Genomic DNA, 23,692 nt, shown 5'->3' on the forward strand with positions numbered 1-23,692 from the left:
AAAGATTTTTTTAAAGTGTAGAATATGATGTGTGGGTCAGGTCTGTAGCATGACCATATTTATTGTATATTACTCAAAAATTGCAGTAGGCCATATTGAGGTTTTGATAAAAAATGGCGATTAATTGTTCAACCCTAGAAGATAAGTGGGCTTTTTCCATCATTGTTCATTCTTTTATTTGTTAATGTCACTGGCAGTTAAAAGTCACATAAAAATGCTTATAATACATTGACATGTTGACACATAACCAGTCTCAAGATGCATACTCTATGCATTAGTGAGTGTGATGGTGTTCATGAGGTGTTGCTTTCGAGACAGGTGTTGCTCCGCGATGCGTCGCTCTAGGATGGATGAGTACAATTATTACAGTATACCCACTACAAAAAAGTAGACTACACCACTGGTCCAGTCCCTGGGTGGGATCCTTCACATGGCCCAACCAGACCATTAGCATTACAATAGGTCCTTGTCATCAACAGTTCTCCCCCGAGTGAGAAGCTGGTGAAGAGCCAACGCTCTACTTAAAAAGCTAAATGTAGAAAACTGCTGTACTGTGTAAAAACACCACAACAAGATTCAATAAATTGTCCTGCATATTTAAGCAAACTATTGTAAAGGTAAAAGTATGAGCAGCAAAAATAAAAAGTCTAAACAGTTTTATTATTAATAATACAATTAATATATATTTAATATAAAAATACTATATGTTATTGAATTACAAGAAAGATAGGATGAGATAAACTTTATTGAATCTCAAATCTGGATGTTTTATCGTTAAAGTAAAAAACAAGGAATTGCACATCATTCGAAATTCAAAAGAGTAGAAAATAAACATGATATAGCTTGAATGTGTGTAATAGTACACATTTAAAAAAGTGTAAAAGTAATGAGTTACATTCCCTGTGAAAATAAGGGATACAAAATATGTGACTAAAGCCTGCACAGCAAACACAACTGCAGAGCTGCAAACATTACTGAAGTGACAGTTCTGTTAGTCCAGGAAACAAACTGTGTGAACCAAGGCTAAACAAAGGCCAAAGTTCACCCCGTTAGCTGTCTCTGTGTATTTGTGGAGGAAGCGCCCTCTCATGGTAAAACCCTGCAATCGAACAAATGGGTAAATCTTGCAATGCCCCTCTTAGGAAACAGGGGTAGGGCTTTAGATTCCCAGCCGCTGGAATCGGGTAGGTATCTGGTAGGAATCAGGTAGGGGGAGGGCATTCTAGCATGCTTTATTTGTAACAGTGCAATATAAATTCAATCTCCCAGGGAATTTTAGGCATTTTGCTGGGGGGGACACTATACTAATAGACAGGAAGTGCCTCCAGGAAGTAATTCCTCCCGGGCACACATGGTTGGATTTAGTGTTCAACACACAAACATATAAAAAAAAATGTCTTTGTCCTTAGTAACTTACTGTTTACACTGTATGTCCCGATAATGACAGAAGCCTCCCATATTTAAATTAGGTTTTACAGTTCAAAATGTTGTCTAAGAAAACAGAGATAAGTTCGTACTATGGTCTCACTCTCTGAACGGTGCATGATGATCAACCCTTAAGAACAAACGATGCAGCTCAGATGGTGTATGTCCATACGATGGCTATCATACATATTTCATAATCACTCATGTCAGCCTCTGCTGCTCATATGTGGAGATCTAAACATTACTAATTAACAACAATTTAACTGGTGAAATTCTTATATTTTGTCTTAATTTCATGGTTCAGAGATGTTTTAAAGTACTTTATTGTTTCCACGTATTCTCCTGATATCCTTGCCTCAGTGATGTCACTGTGGAGCGGGGCTGCATTAAGAGGCTGCAGATGTAGTTGTGCTCTGCCATAAAGCTGTGAAACTAACCGTGACGAGGAAACTGATCCTCATGTGTAAGATTAGAGTAGCGCTCTCTCAGGACTACTTAATATAACACACACACACACCACACACACACACACACACACACACACACACACACACACACACACACACACACACACACACACACACACACACACACAAACACATCAAGTGAGCTGCATAGTCAACGTTGTTCAGTGGAGCGTTGCAGCACATACCAACTGAAGCAGCTTTGCAGCACAACACGTACGTGTACATGTGTACACACATACACTCACACAAAAACACACACACACACACACACACACCAATTATTATTATTTATTTCAATCTAAAGAATGAAATGAAATGAGTGTGGTGCAGCACACCTGACACACTCACACGGTTACTGATCAGAAGACATGTAATGCAGAGACCCAGAGGTGGGACCAAGTCATTGTTCTGCAAGTCACAAGTTAGTCTCAAGTCTTTGCTTTCAAGTCCAGAGTCAAGACAAGCAAGTCCCGAGTCAAGTCCCAAGTCAAGACCGACAAGTCTCAAGTCAAGTCCCAAGTCCTACCGTTTGAGTTTCAAGTCCTTTCAAGTCCTTTTAACAACGGAGAAATAATATTTACACAAATCATGTATGCTTTTAAGATCTGTATATATTTATCAAACCAGGAACATTGTTCAAACACATTTGAAATAAACAAAGGCAAATGTCATTTCCACAGAAAGTGCTGACATTGTATTTCCATTGCTTATTGCACTATAACTGTCTCAAAAGATCCTCATTTTTGCAAAACACTCTTCACCTTAAAACTAGAGGCAGGCACTGCCAAGACTCTGGTGGCCACTCGGAAGAGTGAAGGAAGAGACTTCATGTTCAGTGCCCAGAACAAAATGGCGTTCTGTCCTTCGGCTGTGTCTAGGTAGTGACTTACCACTCGGTGGATTGCTCATCCTTGAAAATGAATGTTTAGGGTAGTTTTAAGGACAATGTTATGAATGCCTGTAGCCAACCATTCTGAAGCAGGGGGTGATTCCAAATTAGCCAAAAGCTGGAGACTGGACCAATCGTCAACATTTCTATTTCATCCAAGACGACCCAGAAAGGGGGCTCAAAGTGCAGAATAGTGAACTTATCCATTAATGAACCCACAGGAGATACCGTTTAGCGTGTTCGTAAGCCAAGGTGACGTTTACAGTATCATTGATATGTAGCTAGCTAGCAATTAGCCGATAAGCTAGTGTTGGCTTTCTTTCAAAACTTACCGTTCTTTGTGCAACTTCAAATGTCGAACGAAGTTGGAAGTTGTCGCGTCTCCGTCTGTTATCTTCGTCCCGCATGTTTTACAGACTGCAGTTTTTTTTTTGTTGACCACCTCAAAGTTTTTAAATCCAAACGAAACTACCCGTGGTATCATTGTTGCCTACTTGGCGCCTTATAGTTTGTTCCGCCTCATTGGTTGTCCAGTACTTTGATTGGTTGGATGCTGTCCGATCAAAACAACGTGGATCTAATTTGATTGGATGTCATGCCACACACACGTTACGCACACAGATGTACACAGGTGCAAAGAGAGATAGTCCATGTCAACATACTTTTTAATCTTTGGGTTTGGGGAAAATAGCAAGTCTTTTCGAGTCAAAAGGAGCAAGTCCAAGTCCAAATGCGAGTCACTGATGTTAAAGTCCAAGTCAAAGTGCAAGTCTTTTTAGATTTTGTCAAATCAAGTCTCAAGTCATCAAATTCATGACTCGAATCCAAGTCATGTGACTCGAGTCCACAACTCTGCAGAGACCCCCTCTCAACAGGAGGGTCCCGTCAGTACCAGACCTGGATCCCGTTAGGAGTGGAATGTCGAAAAAAAGCAGTCCTGCCATTTAACACAGTTCTTCTTATCAATAGTCTGAGGTAGGGAAAAGTAAAAGATGATGAAGAAGTATTTATATTTTCTTTCACAGTTAATGGATCTGACATATCTGGCCTCAGGAATACACATCATCATCATGCAGTCCAGTGTACAGGCTTAAACAGGTTTGCTTTTATAAAAAAACAGCTTATCCCACCGTTGTGGCAAGCTTTGACCAAACATAAAATGGTCAATATCACATATGAATAATATAATAGTGTCTTATTCATAAAGTGACTAACGGAGCTGCTATTTTCTGTAAGGCTTTAAGCAAAATACTCCTTAGCCAATCAAACAACGTGAAGGGGACCAGATTTCTGAGCATGTATGGATGGTGAGACAAGGCATTGAGTTAGTAGCAGAAAAATCTGAAGCTTCAGACTGTTGAATCAGCGCTGAACCATTGAAAGGACAAACGTACACAGCACAGCACACAAAGGGAAAATGGAGCCTGTGTTTTACCCACCCAGGTATCAGGAGTAGTGCACAGCTGTTGTGTACTTAAGGATTCTGGCTTTGGTTGAAAGTAAAACACGTTGATTTCAGAGCTCCTGTCTCCAGTCTCTTTCTGAACTTGTCCAGAATGTATAAAGTTACCCCACTACCCCAAAATGGTTTCATCCAGGACTTGAACTGGCAAAAAAGCAGTCCCTACGATCTGGGTGACTATAGCCCCGGATCGTCACATTACAAAAGGGCCGAACTAAAATAACTTTATTCCTGAGTCCATCCAGGGAATAAATGGTTTGTGTCCTCCTGATGTTTACAATATTTTCTCTTATTTATTCCATATTACACTGTATTTATATACACATTACACCAATGTAACACCAACATTACACCCATTGTACTATGTATTTACACTATTAAAACTCCCCCTCTTTTAGCTAAGTTACATTTCTGTCTCGTTAGCTGCTGAATGCTTCACTTTGTTCACTAGCTGACTGTGTTGGCCTGCAGTTCTCTGAGAAGTGGGTTCAGAATAAATAGTTGGCAAAGACTCAGACAAGACCTCTGCCCCAAAACAAAACGAGGAGCGAGACAAGCGGCGATGACATTTAAAAAAAGTTTCTTCACGTCACTTTAAACCACTTTTTGCAGATAGCCATATTACACCTATATTACACTGTTATTACACACATATGACACATTTCTACCCATTTAAAATTAACTACACAGTATAACACCCTTATTATACCCATGTTACACTATTATAACACCCATCTGTCCTGGGGCTTCTTCTTTTCATCGTCTATCTACTTCCTCTTTGCCATATCTTCCGTAATTTCAACATTCACTTTCATTGCTACACGGATGACACCCAGCTCTATTTGTCCTCGAAACCAACCTCCATCCTCCCCCCACCTCTCTCTCTGACTGCCTACATGAAATACAATCCTGGTTCTCCTACAACTTCCTCAAACTTAACAGTGATAAAACCGAGGTTCTCCTCATTGGCATCAAACCAACCAAATCTTACAATTTCTCCATTTCCATCGACAACTCCTCAGTCACACCCTCTCCTCAGGGTTAGGAGTCTTGAGTGTCATACTGGACAGCACACTTTCCTTCAAAACTCACATCAGTAATGTCATTTGGTCACCGCAATTCCAGTACACTTCACGCATCGTCTACTGCAACTCTCTACTCTTTGGTCTCCCTCTTCAGTCCATCCACAAACTTCAACTGGTCCAAAACTCTGCTGCCCGCATCATCACCAGAACCCCCTCCATATTATATTGCACTGTATTTAGATACATATTAGCCCAATATTACACCTATCTTACACCGTAATTACACTTTTAAAACACCCCCTCTTTTAGCTCAGTTTTGGTCTCCACCAACCACCGATGGAGATATCAGTCTCTTTAGCTGCTGAATGCTTCACTTTTCACCAGCTAACTGTGTTCCCCTGCACTTCTCTGTGCAGTTTATCAGACAAAAGTTGACAAAGACTCACAGGGAATCTGCTCAAAACCAAATCGAGGACTGAAACGAGCCTCCCAGGACGTGCAGAGCTGCAGAGATCAGAGCATTTCTTTGTTTGTGTGAAGGCCCCTTGATGTTTTTGCTCTTATTCGTGGATATATTTTGTTCACAACCATTGTACATAACAGAAGCACCATCGGTTCCTGAGGGCTCCGGGGAGAAAAAGCAGGACACTTGAAGTTCAGTGTTGTAGAACAGTAGGTCAAAGAGACAGAGGGAAGTGGTTCAGTCCTACACTGCTGCGTACAGGGAGGAGATGATACAGAGCTGCATAAAACAGACTGCATTGATAATGTAATAACTGTAGTACAATGGTTAGGTTAATGAATTTATGCTGATTTTAATATTATCAATAGAAAATCAATCATATTGAAATGTATTATATAGTCCAACAATTTACATATGTGTCTCTGGGACTTTTTAAGGACAATATTCAAGTTTTTTTCACTCAATGCATCATTAATTCCTGTAGGATCCACAATAATCTGACGGTTAGATAGAATGGTTGTTATTGTTGTTTTGGTTTATAGTTGTTCAATTTGCCATGCAAACAATCTGCCTGATTTATCGTAAAAAAGTGTGTTGGAGCCTTAAAAGACTAGAGGCAGTCCTAAAAGCTGGCACTTGATCATATTCAGCTCTCAAAATGACTAACTCACATTCCAGCTGAGGATTGTCTTTCATTCATCATGTTTTCAAATCTTGATCTCTTGTATCTTTGTTTTACTTTGACCCTGTACAACTAATGCAACCTCCTCTCAGGAGAGCTTTAAAAGCTTCCCTTCTCTTACAGGCAAAAGGTTTGTGTCGGATTTATTTCAAAGATATCGTCCTCCTATATTCTATGAATTCTTCATCTTGCATGCATTTGTGCTGGAAAGACCCTCTAGGTAGATAGAATCGGAGGATGAAACCCTGTTTATTTGTCACATACATGCACACAGCAGAGCACACACAGTGAAATTGGTCCTCTGCATTTAACCCATCCTAGTACTAGGAGCAGTGGGCAGCTATTGTGCAGCGCCCGGGGAGCAATGGATAGGGGGGATTGGAGGTGTCCGGTGCCTTGCTCAAGGGCACCACAGCAGGGCCTAGGAGGTGAACTGGGACCTCTCCAAGTAGCAGTCCACTTTCCATATTTCAAGTCTGTTTGGGGACTTGAACCGGCAACCCTACGATTCCCAGTCCAAGCCCCTACTGACTGAGTCACTGCTGGACAGTGGTCCAGAGGTGGTTCCTCTGTTAAGGTCTTAACCTCATAGATTAAACAGCTGGGTGTATGATCCAGGATAACAATATTATCATTATAGCACTTTTTTATTTTAGACCACAATTGAGGTGGCGATCAAAAAGTTATCTATTCGGGAGAATGTCTCGAATGTGTTAGAACAGTGGTTCTCAACATTTTTTGGGCCAGCGCCCCCTATGCATTATCCAGGTCGCTTACCGCCCCCTATCACATAAAATGTAGGCTAAGTGTCTCCCCTGAACTCTAATATTGATTATTATTTAGTATTTATCATTATATTATATATTTATTATACATTCCTACAATATTTTTCTTATTATTAAGCTGCTATATTATGTTATTACACAAACTCAAATCCTCTAAGATTGAAGTTACATATTAACATTTCTAAATAATAGTAATAATAATAATATTATTACTATTATTTATTGTTATTTTTTAACCTTCAATTGCCTTATATTATTTAGGTCAGATATTCTGCATGAAATACTACTCCTGATGTATAGTATAATCATTTGGGAATAGATGTTCGGTTTGTGTGTGCTCATGTGGGTATAAGGGGGAATGAAGTAGTGGATTAACTGGGTGAAAAAGGATTCAGAACATATCAGATAGAATTACCAGTACCTATCAATAGGTCAGAAGTAAAATCATCAGGGCATGAATCCCCCGGGAAGATTTTTTTTTAAATGTAGGATTTAAATGCTTCAATCTGGTGCACTTTAAGGGCAAAATTAAGAGATTAGATCCATGGATACATGTCTCATCACCCATATGAAACAGAACTGTATACTTTTCAATAATCAAAAAATCCTTACAATGTGACCACAACCAATAAAAAAACATTTAAACTTTGTCATTTATATTTGGGTTCCTGAATCAGACTCTCCTTCGCCTCCTCTCTCCCCTCATGTGAAGCGGCATTAAACCACTTATAACGTCTTTCTTGTCTTAAATAACCTGATTAGTATTTTTAAATTGTATTTATATCTTACTAATCACCCCCCTTTTAAACTGTATCGTAGTTTTTCTGTCCTATAGTATACTTTGGAATGATTTCATAACTGCTTTTATTTATTCTGATCTTTTTTTACAACTATAATAATATTATAAAGGTGTGTATTGGAAATATTTGTTTACATAAATGAGGACCAAACCGTTTGAGAGCCACTGTGATCACCGAGACTAACAGTACCTATCTGACGTTTAAAACCAGTGTTTTTAGACTCTAAACCCTCAGAGTCCTTTACCTCACTGAGCTGTAGTTCTCTGAGGCAGAGCTTCAGGAGAGGACTCTCCCTCCACCTTGTTCAAGTAATAGCGTCAAAGGCTCGACCGTCGGCCGCATCGTTTCGACGTGTACGGCTATCTGGCAGGCGCTGAAAGATGACTTTGTGCCCTTGCCCAAAGAAACCAAATGGGCAGATATTGCACGAGAATTTTGGAGAGTGTGGAACTTTCACAATTGTTTGGGGTGCATCGATGGCAAACATGTCACGATTAAAGCCCCGTCAAATGCCGGAAGTGACTATTTCAACTATAAAGGTGCATATTCCATCGTGCTGGTGGCAATTTGTGACACAAACTACCGTTTTACAATGGTGGACATTGGAGCATACGGTCGTAAGACTGACGGGGGAGGGGGTTCCAGAGCAGTCGTTTTGGATCGAAACTTCAGCAGAACACCCTTAAACTGCCACAGCCTAACTAATTCACCAGCACATAAGAAAACCATACCACGTACAGTATTGTAACAGGAACTTCACACTGCAGGTGCATATATTAGAGGGGAAAAAAAGAATGGAATAGGTTTGACGTGAAGCTCCGCTTCGGGCTTGTGCTCGCTTCTTGGCTTTGACAAACCGATCGCGGAGGTTCTTCTACAGCTTTTTACAAAAAGCTTCTTCTTTCGCCAAAGTCCCTGAGATCTATTTCCATGGGTTCCTGGCCATCTGAGAATCCTTATGCTCCCGCATTAAAGGGTCATAGTAGGCCTACAGGTGTCTGTACAGACGAACCTGCTCGCAGAGTCGTGCTTCCTGCTCATCCATGCTTGTAGATAGCTGCGCTGCGCGCGTCAAGTTATAACCGAGGAGACAGCCTGCCTCTGCGCCCCTGAAAAGTGGACACAAGAGCAGAGACCAGTCGGACACATACAAAGACTTTGCCTCGCTCATTTTCTCAAATCATAGATTATACAACAAAGCCTGTAAAACGCCCAACAAAAACACATAAATGCCCCACTTTCAAAAATATTGCCCCCACCGCCCCCCAAAATATTTTTTTATTTTACTTGTTATGCCATTACCTTATTTGACATCTATCTGCTATGGTGTAACTTATCAAGTTGCTCCGTTGTTTCATGTTGTTGAGAACCCGTGTGTTAGAATGACAGGAAGAGGTTTTTACAAGTTGTTGAAGTTACCATACCTAAAAGCTTTAATTCTGAATAAAACAATGTATTTTTCACCTTGTATGTGACTGATCTGGTCTGGATCTAGAGTTTAACGTTAGGTAAAAACTGCCTGAACTTTTTAATCTGTATACTCTTGTGTGACAGAGGTTAGAGTGAAAAACCATACAAATGATGAGAAATACTGAAATATATCCTGTTTCACATATCCCACAGGATATGAGGACAATGGCTGAGATTTCTTGATATGCCCGAACTGACCGCTGACACACATTTAGATCATTACTGTAGCTACATCGCTATGGGATTTGTAGTGTTGTAGGGTTACCTTTTCTATAATCTGATTACGTAATTGCGTAACATGTAATAAATTATTTACCAACTGTTTGTTCCCAGCATGCCTCACTGTACCGGTTACCAAAAGCCATTCATTGCTCTCTATCAAATTACCACAAATATGAAATGCTCTTCAAGAGGCAGCAGGTGCTCTGATTTAATATCATATTTAGCGTTTTAAAATATCTTCTTTCACACTTTACTGCTGTGCACATCGTCAGAATACCCGTTGAAACAAGAGGAACCCTGTGGATGTTGTGTTGATCAGCTCTTGTTTTTGGGATCACTGATTGGTTACTTGTTTCTGGCAGCCGGAGCAGGCTGACACCGTGTCTGATAGCAGCACAGGTTCTAGGGAAGTCTTCTGCGGGTGTTCGCTGTGTTTGTGGAACACATTCTAAAACACTATCTTTGATGTCGAGCCGACAGAATATCTAAATCATAAATGAGGAATGATTCAGTACTCAGAAGTAAAAAAAAAAGAGCTTTTTCAGCAAACCTCAACCTGCTTCAGATACAAGTTTTCCAAGTCAAAGGGCGCTCTTCAGTTCCAGATTAATTCAGGACTGTTAGTCTAAACACAACAGCATAATAGTCTTTAATTAATCCAATCATGTGTATATGTTTGTTCTGTGTTTATGCCCTTCCTAATGAGTGAAGCTGTTGTTGGCCTTCAGCTAAATTGAAAATCAGGGCCTTTGAGTCACAGCTCTGCTCAGAGTAAACAGAATGTATTCAGGCACAGGTTGTTGTTATTTGTGTTTCACCCCCTTGGTGCTATAAATATGAAAATAAGCAGGCAGCTGACTTAATCCTTGGCGCAGCTGTACATCCAAGCAAGCAGCGATTCAATTAAATATGAAGTCACCTCAAACAACTTTGGCAGATAAACCCTGCAAAAGATCCTGATCCATGTTCCTAACCCAATCACATATACAGTGGTATGCAAAAGTTTGGGCACCCCTTAGGAAAACCACTGCATCAGTTTGTCACTTGCTGAGCTTTTGAAGCAGCAACTTCATTTTTAACATATGTTATACCTTATGGTAACAGAAACATCTCAGTAGTGAAATAACTTTTATTGGTCAAACAGAAACATGTTTATGTGCATTCAAACAAAAATAGGCATGTGCATAAATTTGGGCACCCCTAAGAAATAATTCCATTAATATTTAGTATTGCCTCCTTTTGCTGCAATAACGGCCTGTAGACGCCTCCTGTAGCCACAGACAAGTCCCTTAAGCCTGGCAGGTGGTATTTTGGCCCATTCTTCCACACAAAACGTCTCCAGTTCAGTCAGGTTTCTTGGCCTCCGTGCATGGACAGCCTTCTTCAAATAAATCCATACATTTTCAATGATGTTAAGGTCTGGGGACTGGGATGGCCATTCCAGAACATTGTACCTGTGCTTCTGCATGAATTCCTTGGTGGATTTTGATCGGTGCTTAGGATCATTGTCCTGCTGAAAAATCCAACCCCGGCGTAGCTTCAACTTTGTGACTGACTCTAGAACATTCTTGTCAAGAATCTCCTGGTACTGTAAGGAATTCATGTGGCCCTCAACTTTAACAAGTTTTCCAGTACCTGTGCTAGCCACACAGCCCCATAACATGATAGATCCTCCACCAAATTTTACAGTGGGCAACAAGTTCTTTTCATTGAATGCAGTGTGTTTTTTTCGCCATGCATACCTGTTCATGTTATGACCAAATAACTCAATCTTGGTCTCATCTGACCACAGTATTTTGTTCCAAAATGCTTCTGGCTTGTCCAGATGTGCTTTTGCATACCTCATGCGACTCTTCTTGTGATTAACACTCAGGAAAGGCTTTTTGCACATCACCCTTCCAATGAGCTCTTCCTGGTGCAAAGTACGCTGGATTGTGGAACGGTGAACAACTACACCATCAGCAGCCAGATGTTGTTGTAGTTCTCTGGAGGTGGTCTGTGGCTTCTCTGTGACCATTTTCACCATCCTTCGCCTGTGCCTTTCCCCTATTTTTGTCGGCCTACCACATCTTTCCTTCACACGGACTGTTCCTGTGGCCTTCCATTTCACAACTACGTTTCTGACTGTGGAGACAGACAGTTTAAACCTGTCAGATAATTTTTTGTACCCTTCTCCTAATTTATAATGTTGGATTATCTTAGCTTTCAGGTCAGTGGAGAGTTGTTTTGAGGTCCCCATCTTGCCACTCCCTAAGAAAGAACCTAGGCCAGGCACAGCCAGCTATTACCTATGTTAAATAGCCTTTTTCATGATTGGTTCCACCTGTCTTTGTAATTGAAGGTCTAATGAGCTAATCAAAGCAATTTTGTGCAGCAACCTGTCAGCTATAAATCCGTACAGGTGTTGAAATGAATGCTATTTATAAGGGTGCCCAAACTTTTGCACATCCCATTTTTTGCATTTTATTTTATTATAATAAAACTATGTAATGCTACCCTAAGAATTTTGGTCTGGAAAACACTAAAACGTCTACATCTTTGTAGGAAAACAAATGTTGTTGCTGTGATCTTCTATTATAAAGGAAAAGCAAATTGTCATGAAATCTCAGAGGGGTGCCCAAACTTTTGCATACCACTGTACATATTTAAGAAAATTAATTGATTACTATTTTTCAAACCCATGTTACACTGTTATCACACCCACATAAAACATTACTAAACGGCTATTATACCCATGTTACACTATATTAAAATATACAGTGTAATTAGACACATTTTTACACCAATACTACCCCTATAATACACCTTAATTAAACTGTTTAAACACCCATGTTACACTACTATTTATCCTCTAACACATCTATATTACACTGTTAGAATCCCCATATACACATAATAAAGCCATGTTACACCAGTGTTACACCCATATTACACTGATGTTAAACTGTTTTTTAACCTATATTACACTAGTATTAGACCGATTACACATTGGTCTAATACCCATATTCATGGGCGTCGCAGCCATTATATGAGGGTGGGAGAAGTCCCCCCTACCTTTTAAAATGATTGGATTAGACCCCCCACTTACACCATGTCGAAAGTCCTCTGCAGCGGTCTATCCACTCGCTGCTCTTTGTAGAGCTGTGTCAGTGCTACATTATCGAATCCATTCCACTTGCTTATTGAGAGAATGGCCGAATCAATGAAATTCCGTACCATGTTTTCACTGCTTTGAACCAAGGCAGATTCTCACATAGCACGCATGTTCAAGGAATGTTAACATAATTAGGCTACGGTTGAAAGCTCAGATCTGTATGAAGCGATGCCGGTATCGGAGGTATTGTACAGACCGTACACACACACACACACACACACACACACACACACACACACACACACACAAAATGTTCAGGAAATTGTTAATACAGCCAAAATCAACATAAGGAAATTTTTTTCAAAGAAGAGGGAAGTAATTTATCATGGTAGCAGTTCTTCAGTTAACCGTGACGGCGGCAGCGAAAGCGTCTCACTTCTGGAGCGGAGTTTCATCTTTCTGTCAAGATAGAGTTAAAAATACTGAATAGTTTAGAAGAGCAAAGGCATCAAAATGCCAGGTTACTGGTATTTATTGTGTATTTCAAGGAACATGAATAACCCAATCTCACTGTGCTCATGTAAACACCATATGAATACCCCCCCCCCCCCCCCCCCTGTCAAATTGTCCAACCCACCCACATTCAGGATGCTTCCTACGCCCATGCCCATATTACACAAACAATAACCCATAATTATACCCATTTTACACATGGACACAGCCTGTCAAATGACTGAGTCCCCCAGAATAAAAGACTATATAAGGGTTAAGGATGTGGATTTTTTAGCAACATTTTACATCTGGGCTCCACCAAACCCTTCCCATGTTGCACGGTTGACCCACTTCGACCCTTAACCCTCACAATGTCGTCCGCCTGCTGATTTCAATGACAGGACTTATGTTGGCTAATCAGTCGGGCTAAGAGTTGAGGCCGGGCTCTGTTAGGGCGATGACACCAGGCTGCTATAATAGCCAATTAGAGCTGTCATAGTGAGGAGGAGTCAGGCATGTGGAGGAGATCAGAGTCACCCAGTCGGGTGTCGCCGCTCCGCTGAGAGAGGTGGATGTGGGTGGAACACTGAAGTTATTTGATCCGTCCGATGCTCCACCTCAATCTATTCTTCCTTCTCAGAGTGGAGACATGTCTGCACTGAATTATGTTTTATTCTCCAAAGAGGCGTATGTGACGAGAATATACGAATGTACGGTATATATATGCTGTATATTGCTTTTAAGCCCTTTACTAATATGTGAGCAGAGGCCCATAGAGTACCTCTATGACATGCTAGCTGTTCATACTTAAACTGGATTAAACTAGATTTAACCTGAGTAAACTGAATTCAAACAGGTTAAACTGGATTCTAACTAAGCAAACTTGATTCAAAATAGTCAGACTGATTCTAAACTAAGTCAACTTTCAAACTGGATTTAAATTGGGTAATGCTGGAAATCAAACTGGCTAAACTATATTAAAACTGGTCGGAATCAATTTAAACTAGATCAACTGAATTCCAACTTGTCAGACTGGATTCAGACTGGTTCTGCTGGGAGATGTGTGGATGTTTACTTTTCGTTATTTTGACCCTCAAGCTGTTTTTGTTGAGTGTAAGTCTGTATTTAGTTAGAACACTTAATGTATTTCAGCCATTGATTTTTCAATCGCGATTTATAAGAAATTCGTAAGGGCGATAAAAACTCTTTGTCCCAGATTAATACAATTTATTCTCCTCTGCATGACTTTAATGTGATTATTTTATTATGTCACATGATTTGTCTTCTGGGAGGCATACCGCTTAAACAGGAGCAGTCCAAGGCTTGAGCCCTGGGGAACTCCCACATTCTGTGAGTTTGCTTGGTCGTACAAATGTGACGAAAAGTGCATCCTGAGTTGTTTGTCTCCAAAATATGTAGCCGATTTTCATTAATTTATCTCTGAGAGTTTGGTAGAGAAAAAGTCTGACAATGCATTTTCATTACAGCTCCATGTTCTTTCTGTAGGAGTGAGTCTTCATTGTGATGATTAAGCTTACTTTACACTGGGATCTTTATGCTCCATAATGACTCCCTTCAACCCTCACCCGCTTCCTACCTTTTTTCATTTCTTTCCTGTCATCATCTTGTCTCCATTTCCAGTTTCAGTCTCCATTAATTCCTCTCTACAGGTGTCTGTATCTTTTAACGACTTTATGCTTCATTGTAGCTCTTTCAAAGTTCTTCCTAATCTAGCACCTCTCATTTTCCTTTTCCCTTTATTTCATCTCCTATGCCATCTTCTCCCCCTGGTTAGGATCTTCTTCCCCTGGTTAGGATTTTCTCCCCTTGGTTAGTCCATCTTTAATCTTCTCATCTTTTCACTTCCATCCATTTCTTCTCACTCCACTACCCTAGCTTGCTGTATTTCCAGTATTGCTCCTCTTCATCATTTCACAGTCTTTCCTTTACATGTTATTCCCTCTTCCCTCTTATTTCGCCCCTGTGAGTGGTCATTATTTTCTTTCCTCATCTCTCCCAAGTTACCTTTTTCAATCAACATTTTCTATCACCTTTTGTGATTGTGTCATTTCCTCCTTGTCATCAGTCTCAATTTCCTGCTTGATCCAGGTGTCCCCCTCTCTGTCTCCTTCTCCTCTCCTGGTTTCCATCTGCTCAGCTCTTTGTCTTCTCAATGATGGTCTGATTTCCCCAAGGCTCCAGCCGTGCAATGCCCCCCCCCCACCCTTTCTTCTTCTTTGCCAGGACTGGTGGCCTTGGCGAAGGTCCTCATCTCGCTGAGGTGAGGGTCTGTGAAGCCTCTGAGAAATCAATGGCTGTGTCCCTGTGGAGCTGAATGACTCCCCCGACTACTTTCCGTCACCGGTTACGGAAGTTAAAAACAGACAGAGTTTTATTCTTTATTTGGTGAGACCCTCTCGGACATTGGGCCCGTGGGTAGAAACAGCAGAGTGAACGTACACTGTGTCTGTGTCCCTGTGGAGACTCAGAGCTGGTCATTTTTATGTTCACTTCCAGCGGTCCTGTAGCGGTGAACATTGATTCTCCTGGCTCGAGGGGGTCACGGTGGCCACATGTGGGACAAAGAGTGCGTTTGTGTGGGACATGTTACTGCAATGATAAGAGCAAGTTTAGATTTATATCTAATGTTTATCCAACTATTAATAAGGATTCACTATGGGTCCACCGTTTTCACAAACTATGCAAAGGGATTTTTTACATTTGGTTTGAATTGATTTATTTCCAAAATAATGTTGTAAGTAAATATTTTTTTTAAATCTCTAAGTCTGGAAACATGAGCGGAGCTGCTCACTGCCATAGTCTGCTGACCTGTGTGACTGAGTGCTGCACAGTGGGGTAAATGCTCTTTATTTCAGCTGCTGTTACCTTCTCTGTTTGGTAAAACTCTTTTGGTTTCATCAGGAATATAACCATAGATTGATATTTACTTTATGATCCTTGAACTTCTGTGAGTCTCACATGTAGTACCACTTCAAAACGTATTCACATCCATGCATGATTAAAAGAAAACTCACAAAAACTCTGGGAATCACACCCGTAAGTAAATACACTTAGTTGTTGATTGATGGACCACTGACACAGCTAATGGTGATCGTTCTTTCTCTCTAAACAGACTTGGATAAAAGCCAAGTTTTAGACGGGCGACTGTCAAAAGCGGGACTTTAGCTAAATGTGTTGATAAATCATAAAAATGCTGAGCAGTCAAACTAAAAGTGGGATACCTGGTGACCCTGCCTGTGTGTGCACCTTTTTCTTTTGTTTCTTTTACCTACAGCTTCTGATTGTTGTTCTGAATGCAGGCAGTTTGCAGCTTTGGTTTTATAATTTTTTAACTAGTCCTGCTGATCCTCATCTGTACTCCCAGCATGTCTTTGTATCTATGCCTATTGATTTGTACTTAATGAAGAGAAAACTTGAACGTGCTCTCTTGCACTTAAAGCGTGATCAATTCCATTGTACCTGTTCATGATGGCAGGTTATTAAAAAAAATCCTGTACATCACTCCCCATTTTTATCATGTTAGTTAGGGAATCAGCGTTAACACTACATCTCTAGATGACATTGAATTAAAAAAAAACTGGAAAACAGCATGTTTTCAGAAGTCTCAGTGTGTCGGGAGTGTGGCAGAAAAACTCCCTGGAACACAAGGGTTTTAGTGGTCATTTATATGATGAGTGTACATATGTCACCTGGGAAATGGTGTCGGTTTGAACATATGATTCAGGGTGGAATGAAATGTGACCACTGATGTCGATAAATTACACATCATTCACACTCGCTCTCTGTCCTGGTTCAAGGTCAGATTCACAATAGATATTGCGCTAATGGCATTAAAGACTCCCCCCAATTATGTGTTTCAGCAACCACCCCCATTCTCTGAGGATTCTAAGGGGATCTCTGAGGGGTTATTTGCGCTGATCCGTGTGAACTTAACTATTTTTGGTTGATTTGGTAAGGGGTAAACTTTGTGCCAAAGTATGCATCGTATCCAATTAGTTTATGTGCAAATATCTAAGGTTCACCAAGATGCTAACTTCTTTTCAATGCAGGTAAAGCTGCATTTTACCTTTTGAAATGCCTTGAGAAACTGTTTTCTTTGTTCTTAGATGCACACGTTTAGCAGCCGAAAAAGCCACACTGCCTTTACAGGAACTCGTGCCTCAGGGTTGGTTTTCAACCTGTTTTAATTAAAGATGTTCTGTGGAGTTTTGTTCTCTAGTAAATACTACGGAGCAGCTTCATTATGAGCTCACTGTTTTCTTTGTAGCGTCTTCACTACCCAATCCGTACCAGAGAGAGATGTGTTCTGCACATGTGAAAAATACCGCTACTTCGCATGATGCTGATGATGATTATTTGGAACTCATTTACGACAGTGTTCGGGGAATGAATAAAATAATGTTATATTTGGTTTCACTAGTTAGGAAATAGGAGATAACAAATGTTCCTTATAAATAAATACTTTATCTCTTGTTTTGGGTACAATAATTACAATATATGGAGATCATTTTGTCTTTCATTAAAATAGAAAAGCTGCAACCATTTAAGTATTTCAATCATTTTCAATTAAATATAATGAATGAAATATATATTCTGGTATACTTATTATGATACATTTGAACCTAAGATCATTTAAAATAAAATCTAATTTAAGTAGACCAATAGATTTAGGTAGTGTTGTAAAATACACTCTTAGGTATTTTTTCAAATATGTATTTCTAATGCACTCAGTTGGATATTAGATTTGTAAAAAATAAATATTTTATATTTGAATGTCTTGTGAGTTCTGATTCAGTTTTTTCCTCTGTTTTGTATGAAGCCTTCCCTATTAATGTATTTATGAAGGCCTTGTTGTATATGTGTGAGCATGGCAACATCTGCAGCTGTTTGCAGATGTTGCTCTTCCTGTCCTGCACTTGAAACACCATCGACAGCTACAATCCCAACTGCAATCACTCTGTACATTAGGAAAAGGAAACGTCTCCATTATGTTGGCAGTGCAGACTCACTGAAACAAACACAATCTCAGCAGCTCTGTGTTTGGCTCCAAACATAAAGAGTAGCTTATGATTGTAAATCTTTGAAGATAATGATGTGGGAACAGATCCAGCGGAGAAATGTCCGGATTCAGTCTAGGTTTACACGTTACAACACGGGTTGTCATAGTAACAACACAGACACATGCTGATCTTCATGTCATTTTTCTGATGTCACGTTGTTCTGAGGCATATTCCAGCTCCTCATCTGTTTATTCTATCCCCATAAAGAAAATAGAGTTCTTTACTTTATTCAAAGTAACATACAGCTCCGGAAAAAAGACCACTCAAAATGTTTTTTAAATCTGTATCTCTGTATGGCAGCCATTCCAGTGTATGTTGAATTACAACACAGAGAAATGTTGTCAGTAGTTTAAAGAATAGAATAAAGAAATAAAATGATTTAACTCAAAGACATACCTGAAAATAGTCAAACCTGAGAAACTGATAATGCTGCAGTGGTCTTTGTTTTTGCTGTAAAAGCTGTAGCATGCTCTTAAAGATTAAACAGAACATCTATCACAAATCAAAGCCATAATGTGAATACATTATAAATGTTCACAAGACACATGCTATATCCATGCTAGATCAGTCAGGACAACATCTGAGTAAAGCTTTATTCTCACATTAAACCAGGAGCGCCCGGGAGGAGTTAGTTTGAATATCTGGATCCTTCAGATAAGATAAGATAAGATAAGATAAGCACTTTATTGATCCCAATTTCGGAAATATTTGCGTTGCAGGAACATAACAAGACAAGGCGTTGTACACAGTCAAATTAAAAGACTAGAAATAAACTATTCAAAATGTCAACATCTCAACAGAAAAAAAATAGCATTAAAAAAGTAGAAAATATACATGACAGAACAAAAATGTACCCAAAATATTCCATCCATCTTCTCCTGCTTATCCGTCAGGGTGGCGGAGGTAACAGCTCCAGCAGAGAGCCCCAAACTTCTCTTTCCCTGGCCACATCAGCCAGCTCTGACTGGGGGATTACAAGGTGCTCCCAGGCCAGCGAAGAGATATAATCCCTCCACCTGGTCCTAGGTCTACCCTTCGGTCTCTTCCCAGCTGGACGTGCCTGGAACACCTCCTTAGGGAGGCGCCCAGGTGGCATCCTCACTAGGTGCCTGAACCACCTCAACTGGCTCCTTTCAACGCGAAGGAGCAGCGGTTCTACTCCGAGTCCCTCCCAGATGACTGAACTCTCACCTTATCCCTAAGGGAGATGCCAGCCACCCTGCGGAGAAATCCCATTTCGGCCGCTTGTATCCGCAATCTCGTTCTTTCGGTCATGACCCATCCTTCATGACCATAGGTGAGGGTAGGAACGAAGATGGCCCGGTAGAGAGCTTTGCCTTCTGGCTCAGCTCTCTTTTCGTCACAATGGTGCGGTAAAGCGGCTGCAGTACCGCTCCCGCTGCTCCGATTCTCCGGCCCATCTCAAACTCCACTGTTCCCTCACTCAAGAACAAGACCCCGAGATACTTGAACTCATTCACTTGGGGTAAGGCCTCATTCCCTACCTCGAGTGGGTAGTCCATCGGTTTCCTGCTGAGAACCATGGCCTCAGATTTGAAGGTGCTGATCCTCATCCCAGCCGCTTCACACTCGGCCGCGAACCGATCCAGTGAGTGCTGAAGGTCACAGACCGCATCATCTGCAAAAAGCAGAGGTGCCATCCTTAGCCCACCGAACTGCAGACCCCCGCCGCCACGACTACGCCTCGAAATCCTGTCCATGAATATTACAAACAGGATTGGTGACAAAGCGCAGCCCTGGTGGAGGCCAACCCTCACCAGAAATCGGTCTGACGTGCTACCGAGGACCCGGACACAGCTCTCAATCACGCCCCTCCAAGTGTCTCCATCATTGCCAACGTGTGTGTTGAAGTCTCCCAGCAGGACTAAGGAGTCCCCTTCAGGAGCCCCATACAGGACTCTTTTCAGGGTCTCCAAGAAGGCCGAATACTCTGAACTGCTGTTTGGTGCATAAGCACACACAACAGTCAGAGTTTTCCCCCCATAACCCGCAGGCATAGCGAGGCGACCCTCTCGTCCACTGGGGTAAACTATATATGTATGTGGGGAATATATGGGTGGCTGTTGGCACTCAAACAGCCACGGTATGACTGAGCGTGGGGGGGGTCGGCAGGCAATAGATCAAACGCTCCTTGATGAGCAGCCGGCTGGGGGTCATTCTGGGCCTGAGAAATAACAACCGCAGAGAGCAGCACGACTACAGCCTAAGTGTCAGCCGCTGCACCCCATTGGTCAAGAAAAACCCAACTTAATAACTCAGAGGCTCCCTGAAGAGCTGCAGCAGGACGGAGACAACGCTGAGGAGGCTTTTACTGGCCTTCACCTTCACTTAACAAACTGAAACGTTGATGTTAATTAAATGTATTATTTCAACAGATTTCACATAACTGTATTAGGTGATTTGAAAGCAAAAATATTAAGTTCAACTTGATATTATTGCTTTCAACTAACCTAATTCAAGTCAACGTTTCAGTGAAAAACAACAATGTTAATGTCGCTAGGGTTGCACATAGCTCAATGGGTAGATCTGGTGCTATTCAAAAGCACAGTCCCTTAGCAAGTACACAGGTTTTGGGTGACCAACTGCCAATAAGTATGTGGGACACATTGTGTTTGTGTTACTGGGATGCTAAGAGCTAATTTGGATTTCAATACAATGTCCATCTAAAATAAAAAAAGAAATATTTATATTGAACTGATAGCCTTTAAATATTATTTCAAATGCTCTACTGTAGGTTGATTTGTTTGCACAAATTAGGACTAAGTATTTTGTTTGATTGGATTTTTTTTCCAACAATCATCCACATAATGTTATTTTGCAGTCTCCGAGTCTGGGAAACTGACCGGATGATGTATGATTGCATGTGCTGCACAGTGGGGTAAACACTGGTCATTTACACTTCTATTACCTTGTGTGTTTGGAAATCCTCCTTTGGTTTTTCTTTATGAGCCCAGCATTTCTTGAGTCTCGCATGTAGTGTTGCTTCAGAATGTATTCACCTGCATTACGATTGAAAAACACCATTGTTTTCTAAACAGCCATTGGATAAGAGTTTCGACTTTCTGAGCGAATGTCAATCAAATGCGGGACATGTCTCAATTAGTGGGACGCCGGACATGTGATAGGAAAAGGCTGAAGCATCTTCATACTGTTTTTGTGATTTAATTTGCTTATATCAGTTCAATAACGCCACGCTTTGCTGCAGGATGGCGTTTTCTTGGATCTTGTAAAATCTTGAGGAGGACCTACCTAACTGCCAGCTATTGAGGCAAAGTTAGGGATCAGCCCTCAAAGACCATTTCAAACAGTGTGTGATGCTGAGGGTAGCTCTTCCGCAGATGGATGGTAGCGTTCCCTCCACAGGAACACAGCAGCAGAGCTGATGCAGAGGATCTTGTGTGTAGCATACCAGACTAAGCTGAAACGTTTTGTTCCACTCGGTGTTGCAGATTGAAAATAAAGGATGCTTTAATCCTTGAATCCATAAAACCATTTAAGGGGAAATTATTTTCTATCCCTCAACCACCGTATACGTGTGTGTGCATGTGTGTACGTCTATATTATAAGCAAATACATTTTGACTCACATTATACTCTGTAATTACCGTGTCTGTTATCTGGCAGTTCGTTGACACTGAGCCCTGGCATTGATGTTGCTGCTGCAGGAGCTGCTATTGTAAGAACCAAAACCATAAAATATGCCAGCCTAATTACCAATCGAGTAACAAATAGAGAAAAGGAGAAGGAAATGGAAACAGCAGGAGTAGCACAGAGAGAGCACCAATATTTTCATATTTACTATAACATTTATTCATTGGTAAAGATTGCTTTAGAATTGCTTTAGAATCTGGCTCCAGCCTATGCTGCCTAAAAAGTTGTTTGACTTTCAGCAGTGCGATGTGTTAAATTGAATGAAATTCTTTCCTCAGTCTGTCTCTCTTTGTGTCTCTGTCTTGGCAAATCTAAATGTTATCAGTTCCCTGGCAGTCAGTCCCCTCAGAGCTGTTAAAGTCGGCCCTGTCCCCTGAAACTCTGCAGCCAGATGCAGGCTGCCCATCAACTCAAAGGTCACCAGTCCTGCGTTCTGCTGCATCTGTCCTACCACAGTGTCCTTGACTCAAACGCTGGAAGCTCCAACATTCTCTCATTTCCAGTCATTATAAAATAAATACAAGTTCTGCATACCTGCTCTTTGAAGTGGCTTGACTTTATTCCTTGAAGGCTTTTCACCTCTGTCTGAAAAATGGCGTCGGAACCATGGATGTATAACAAGAACTGGATACAGTGTTGAAGGCGGATACAGTGTTGGAGGTGGGGCCTCGTTCATTCCTATGAGAGCTGCTCATTGGCTCATGAAGACAAACTGGCCTGAGATACTCAATAGCAAAATGCCACAAATTACTCATCATGCCTGGCTGTCTAGAGCATCATACGCAGTTGAGTTTCCCCTTAAGCCCCGCCCCCGATATCCCGCTTTGGCTCAGTAGAATGAATGGAGTTAGAAAATAAATCTGGATTCAGCTTTTAGCGCATTTTACAACTTTAAGGACCTAATGTTTTTAATAAGGGCTATACAAGGGTTCATACTGGGTAGTTTATTTGGTTTAAAAAAAAAAAATCCTCTGATTTACAGACGTTTCTTTGCCAATGTAAGTTAAAGGAAAAAGACTTTCTGGGCTGGGTGACGTCACGGACTGATACGGAAGTTGAAGTACCCACTATGAATATTTTCCTCAAAGTTTGTAGCACTTCTTGGGGGCTTATAGATGGTGTCACCCATTGAGAGTTAGTGAAGCACATTTCAGAAAGAAACCCTGGAAGCCATTCTGTCTCAGCCAAACAGCGACCTAAATATAAAACATACGGTTGTCCTTCAAGAGATGTTCTTCAGACAGCCACACTGGAGGCAGAGAGCTCGGCTAATGTCAACTTCACACTACAAGATTTTTAGCCCAATCGGCCGCTCCCAGAGGGATTTTGGAGCTCGGGGACAATTAGAGGATTAAATCGGCGCTCGGCAGTCGGCGTTTGATCATTATGTGTGAACTGTTCAAAGAGAGAGACTTTTTAAAATGTATTCTTTCATTTATTTAAAGGACAGTGCACATTGATCAACATTTCTGGAAACGTGCCAGTGTTATCCAGCAGGCTACTTTTCACTGTAGTCCTTTGGCAAGATGTTTGAATAACCACAGAATTATTTACAGGCCAGACTTTAGTGTATCACAGAATGTGTTTGTATCAGACTTACTGACAAGGGGATGAACATTTTTGATTTGACTTCTAGTGCCAAAGTACATTATTTAGCTGAGGCC

The 23,692-nt window shown here is 40.9% G+C and overlaps 1 protein-coding gene across 1 annotated transcript in view; it reads left to right on the forward strand.

Moving 5' to 3' along the window:
- Positions 1-23,692, forward strand: part of LOC134874670 (glutamate receptor ionotropic, kainate 5-like) — a 290,705-nt gene that overhangs the window by 61,392 nt on the left and 205,621 nt on the right. The gene's annotated exons all lie outside the window — the stretch shown is intronic.

The sequence above is a fragment of the Eleginops maclovinus genome, chromosome 13, assembly GCF_036324505.1.
Source record: "Eleginops maclovinus isolate JMC-PN-2008 ecotype Puerto Natales chromosome 13, JC_Emac_rtc_rv5, whole genome shotgun sequence".
NCBI classification, from domain to species: Eukaryota; Metazoa; Chordata; class Actinopteri; order Perciformes; family Eleginopidae; genus Eleginops; species Eleginops maclovinus.